Genomic DNA, 6,263 nt, shown 5'->3' with positions numbered 1-6,263 from the left:
TCAGATTGTCTTGTAAGTCATTTACATAGATTACCACCAGCAGAGGGCCTATAACAATTCCTTGGCGAACGCCAGATACCACTTACGTTTTACTCGATGATTTTCCATCGAGTACTACGTACTGTGATCTTTTTGACAGGGAATAAGGAATGTAGTCGCATAACTGAAGCGATGCTTAATAGGCACGCAATTTGATTGGAATCGTCTTTAGTGGAAATGTAGAAATAGGGAATCAATTTGAGATTTCCAGTTGATGGCGCTTCTTGCGCATGAATACTTAGTTGTGAACGGAATAGAATAAAGTGGGCTATTGTTAGGTGAAGGCACTCACAGTGTTGTTTCCTATTTTGCAGGTAAGGAGGTCCCCAGAGCATCAGCTCCGCGAGCTCAACGTAAGAGGAGGCAGTCCAGAGCCGAAAGATTGCTACCCGTAATCACAGCGCGAGTGGTTGGCGGTGAGTACCTTACCCTTTTAAAGCTGAGCGTTCGTATGTCAGTAAGGACGCAGTGTAAACCCTCGGTAGAAAACGGGAAAAAAGGTTTTAGGTTCACTGAAATGTATGCAGTGTGATCAACATTTTTGTGTATTTAGTGGGAGACATCAGTTTCTTCATAGTTGAGTCGTCTTCCTTTACATCTACACTGCCAATTTGCCACATAATTGCTCTCACAGGTTTTGTCACTTGAGTGATTAAAGTGGGCTTTCGGGCATTCAGCGTATTATTTTGTTCAATTTTTCTTCTCTATAGATTATCTCTTGAAAAGTATCGGGACACGTATACGTAATGAGGAATTGACCACTAGATCCCACGAGATGGGTACCCGCCACTACAGAAGAAATCGGAGTGTACGGTGTTGTCTGTAGAGAAGCAAAATGGGTACGTTATCAGAACCGAGTCACTTGGAAATTGGTACAGACGATTGGATGTCACATGAGTAGCAGATCCATCAGGGGCATTTCGAATCCGCTAAAACTGCCTAGAGGCGGCTGGGAAGAAGGCGGTAGAAAGTCGCAGCAGCCCCTGGCAAGCCGGTGGCTGAGGCAGCGCAGAGAGCGACGCTACTGAAAACGAGTGATTTTTTTTGAATGACGAATCGCGCTGTAACCTGTGGCAGTCCGGTGTGGGCGCTCGACTGGAGAACGATAGCTGATGTCACTTGTAATGCCAGCGGTGAAGTACGGCGGAGGTGGTGTCACGTTATGGGTCTGTCTTTCCTGGTTATGGTGTTCTCCTCTCATTACGTTTAAGAGAACGAGGAATTCGGAACGATATGAACACATTTTACAGTATTACGTAGAGCAGAGGCGACGATCGTATTAGTATGTCAGTGCGGCGCGTCTGAGGCAGTAGTTTGTGGACAATAACACCACCGTAACAGACTGACCTGCCCAGAATACCGACCTGAAGCCAGCGGAACACCAGACGCCAGCCTCCAACATCACCACCTTCTCCGGTTTCCCGCTCTCGAGGAAGTACGGGCTCCCATCCCTCCACAAACATTCAGAGACGTCATCGAAAGTGTCCCCAGCAGAGGTTAAAGGCAAGACGAAGGCTGCAGACGCAGCGTGTTTATCTTCTCCAGGCGCTGCGAGTTGCGCTGTTACGCGTGCTCGCTGCCGACACTCCAGCCACACCCTCAGGTACTTCTGCTCTCTAGCGACTGTTCGTAGCAGAGTGAGACGTGGCTCCCGCCACATACGCTGATGTCCTTCGTTTTCGGAGCCGCTCCTATAATCCGTGTGAGATGCACGTTGTGTGTTAGCTTTTCTCGCGGACAAGGTGGCCGGGAATGTAACAGCGCGACTCCGGCAGCAGCGGGCCGTGCGACGCGGCCGGGTACCCGCGACACAGCGCAGCCTCCGTGAGCCGGACAGGTGGGGCGTGTCGCTCACCGAGGTCGCTGGACACGGCCAGTGCCTCGTCTGGTCGACACACACACACACACACACACACACACACACACACACACACTGAGGTGACGAAAGTCACGGGGTGTCGGACCTCCTCTTGCCCTGCTGTAGTGCACGACTCCACACAAGTCGTCGTTCAGGTGTACGAAACTCTAGAATTTATTTAATTTATGAAAAAACGAATGAACTGTTATATTTTAAACTTCATGTTTAGAAAAACCACAAATTTCATAGTTAATTACCTCAATTTTTAGCACAGTTTTTAATAGATTTGGAAAATTCTAGAGCTTAAGTATGGTTTATGTGCTGTGCAAAATTCATCGAAGAATCTCTCTTACTTATGAAGAAATGTGTACCTATAGCAACAAATGCTGCCATTAGTAAGTGAAAAAATTATGAAATTTCGCACGTAAAAAAAAATTACTTCGTTACGTTTTAGAACTTCCACTGCTATGAGTGTCAATTGTGAATCCTTCCTGCTCATGCTGACAAAGTTTTACAAATTTAATTGTAAAAGTATAGACAGTGTAAATTGAAATGTCCTGTGGTGCCTCTCCTGCTCCAAGTCGGCCCGTTTGACGTCCTACCCTCCTTAACGGATACGTTCGTCATACGTCCCACATCGAATTCTGCGGTTATTTCGCGCAGTGTTGTGAGTGTGTCAGCACCGACCAATGTCCTGCTCTGCTGTTCTCTACACACTCTCGCCGCTGTCGATCTCGCAATATTGAATTCCCTGACGATTTCCCAATTGGAATGTTCCGTGCGGCTAGCTTCGTTACCAATCCGTAGTGCGGCCACGATCACGCCGGAAACCTTTTCGCACGAACCAGGTGAGTACGTATCAATCACTTGAGAACAAACGACAGCTGCGCCAGCGCACTGCACTATTACAGCTTGAGCACACGACATTGCCACTAATTGTGTGTGTGTGTGTGTGTGTGTGTGCGCGCGCATACGGCTGTCCCATTACTTTTGCCATCTAACTGTTTACTCAAAGTGCTGTGGTTTTCGTCGTCTTGGTCTGTGTAGTGTTTTGGGCTCGAAGGTCTTTGTTTACTTGGCGTGTAGTTGCTCGAGAAGAACCGTGATTAGTGTTCTCGCTTAGAGCAGCGAACACACACTGTGGCTGTTTTTCATAACAGAAATGGCGAAACCGAGGGAACTCTTTAAGGAGTGTGAAGACAAAGTTAACAGATTTTGCCAGAAATGTATAGTTGTTGGTAAAAACGCGTGTCTGATTTTTCTTCGTGTTGTGAGAGCTGTTCTGTTTGTGGTGGTGAAATAACACTAAGAGTGTATGAGCACGGAAAGTACTTTTCTCGACGTGACGTATTTGTTGGAATGAAGGCAGTGAAATAAAGGAGCTTTAATTACGTCCGATAGTGAAGGAAGTGATAGACTAGCCACGATACGGTAGCGTTGGAGGAAGTGTGTTCGGGCAAACGCACAGTACGGCGAGATTACAAACTGAACGCAGCTATCTTAGCGGAATAGAAGGTTTTTCTGTGCGATCCCGACACGAATGCGTAATACATAAACACAGCTATTTCAACGCGGGCAGAACAGTGAATGAAAAGAAAATCGAGAACAAGGAGGTCCGGGTACATACAGGCTCTAAATCCAATAGGCAGAACGGCTCGACTGACAGCTCATCGTGCAAAGAGAACTGTACTAGACTCAAACACGGCAGCCAGCGGGTCGGCCAACGTCACGCGACATGCGTGCCCCTGTAGCCGACTCGTAACCTGCATTCACAGTGGCACAGACGAGGTCGGCAGAAGCCGTTGCCAGGGAGACGGCCCGCTAACCCTGGTCGTCACCTTGCTTACAGTACGTCTGATCCCCTCCTCCAGTTTTTGGTGGGATCACGGAGGTTGGGACGGTTCAGGTTAGGTTGGACTCTGTTCTGTGTGTGGAGTAGGTTAGATTTTAACCTCCTGCTGTGTGATGGATACTACGACGCGTCTATACTTAGAGGCGACTGTTGCATTCCGGCTTTTGCTCTTACGGCGCCAAGTGCATGTGGTGTCTGCCTCGAAAAGAATGCGGTGAGTGCCGTACTGTGCACACTGCCCTCAGTTATCGCAGTAATCAGACAAGTTCTACGAATATTATTACACACTTCATACGACAGAATCACCACACTGCTGTCACAAAAAAAAACCAGTAAGCAGTAATAATAATCTGTAGACGGCTAATGGTCACGTACGACAATACAAAAAATATGCACGACAATAACTATATGCATTCATACTCGAACACACTACTTTTTGAAGTTATAATTTACGCCTAAATTTTCAGACAAAGATTCTGTCTACTTATGGTTTCTAGTAAACCTCGATTTCAGTCCATTGATTCCGAACTACATCGCAGCTGTAATATTTTTCATCCTTAGGACGCCACAAACTCTCCCTCCTATGGACTAAACTTATCAGTTTCTCACAATTAGTATTTCGTGTGTGAGAACGCCTGTCGATTTCACCGAAGAAAACAAATTGATTTGAGTTTCACCGATTCCCGTCCGAAGTGTGTGCGTTCGGGCGATGATATCGGTGACAGGGTGACCGCGCACGTAGTCGCGTGTACCGCTTTGGAAAGATCGGCCATGTTCGGCCGATGTCAGTCGTCGCAGGAATCCACCGATATCGATGGCACTGTGACCGCAGCCTTAGCCGCTGTCGATGTCGGCCGTTGGCGGTGATATTTGATAATAATAATAATAATAATATCAGAAACAGAACCGCCTGCTTGGTGTGGTGAGTACCTTCGTGTAAACTATATGAAAGTGCCGGGCCGAGTTGGCAGTAAGCACCTCGACTTTTCCTGCGGTGCAAAGGTCAGTCCCCTGAGTCAGCAGGCAATGTGATTGACACAAAAACTGTAAAGTGACGTGAACTGGAATCTGAGGTGGAATGGCAGCAGTGCGCCCGGTATTGTTTTCGTGGCTTCACATTTCTCCTGTGGTCTACAGTCCCCACTCCACCCTGCCGCGCTCCGCTCCCTTACTCTGCTGCTCACATGCTCCACATTTTATGGAATCCGGCATTCTCTCCCCCTCTTCCTTGAAATCTTCCTTTCGATGGCTCTTCGTAATCTGTCGCCCAGTGAGCATATTTTCCTCATTCTTATCGTTTCCATTAATTGTGCTTCTTCTCTGTGTGTCAGTGCAGCACACGTTAACAATTTTTCTCCACAACACTTAAATATCATCCCCGTTTTCTCGCCCATCAGCCATTCGCTGCTTTATAAGAACGTAGAACATCCCAAACCAGAAACTCGGTGAATGCCCTCAGCCCGTCCGCGCAGACGACCTGTCCCCACTTTGTGCCAGCAGATCCTCCCGCATTGCCCTCGGCCAACCGCCGGTTTGTGTTTCCGGTCCGGTCGCGCGCGTGCGGCCGCGATAACGCCGGCGAGGTTTCACGCTCCGCGGCCCCATCACAGCGCATTGTTCCACCGCCGGTTGTCAAATTAATGGCGCGGCCGCCGACCGCCGGCCGGACAATGGCGCGTCCGCGTGCGCGCATCAGGCCAGGTGCTCTGTCCCTCCGTCCATCCATCCCATCTCTGTGAGCAGAGCTGCATCCCGGCTCAACGTGTACGTCGTTTCATCTCTTACGTGCAAAACCGTTTCCCGAAACTGATTTCCCCCCCCCCCCCCCTCCAGTCTCATGTTGTTCTTATACCAAATACTTGAGTGACGCTCGCGTAGTGCCAGCCAGTTATCTCATTCCAGGTTTTTACTCGTCTTCACTCCTGCGGGTGGTTTGATGCGGCCAAGCCCCTACCACGCCGTAGCGGAGAAGCGAGGCAACTGTCCCCCAATTGAAGCAGCTGATCGCCGCCATTTGCAGGGATGAATCCTAGTACTGGAGTTGTGATTTGAGGTATATGAGACGCAACAAGAGCAAATTGAAGCACAAATTAAACACATGTTTGTTTAAAAAAATACTGAGTATTCGAATCTATTTTAAAAGTATACTTAAATGAATGAAGTTTCCTAATTTCCGAAATACGCCTGCATAGAGACACGAAATTTAAGAATGTAAGGCTCTTTCCTGACAAGGTGGAGCGAGTTTACATCGAGCTATTTGCATTAGATAATTACATGAAACTTTTAAAGTAGCAGACAGTACGATTATTATTTAATTCACATAATTTTCCTGTCAGGACCTGTGTCGACTACTGTGTACATTCTGCACGCTTAGGCCTACTTTTGTTTAGCACAGTATTGTCTACGCTCGAAAATATTGGTACGATTAATTGTAATAATCCATATCACTTTAAATACCGTAGGAATTTCATTCGCACATTAGTTTTTAACACTGATAGCACCTCTGAAAGTGGT

At 47.6% G+C, this 6,263-nt stretch overlaps 1 protein-coding gene across 1 annotated transcript in view; it reads left to right on the top strand.

The window, feature by feature from the left end:
* Positions 1–383: 383 nt before the first annotated feature.
* Positions 384–6,263, top strand: part of LOC124716938 (alpha-(1,6)-fucosyltransferase) — a 214,985-nt gene continuing 209,105 nt past the window's right edge. Inside the window, exon 1 of the mRNA XM_047243520.1 lies at positions 384–455. The gene's annotated coding sequence lies outside the window, so the exon portion shown is untranslated. The remainder of the gene's footprint in view (positions 456–6,263) is intronic.

This window comes from Schistocerca piceifrons, chromosome 9 (assembly GCF_021461385.2).
Source record: "Schistocerca piceifrons isolate TAMUIC-IGC-003096 chromosome 9, iqSchPice1.1, whole genome shotgun sequence".
NCBI classification, from domain to species: domain Eukaryota; kingdom Metazoa; phylum Arthropoda; class Insecta; order Orthoptera; family Acrididae; genus Schistocerca; species Schistocerca piceifrons.
This window is presented reverse-complemented; position numbering and strand designations above follow the sequence as displayed.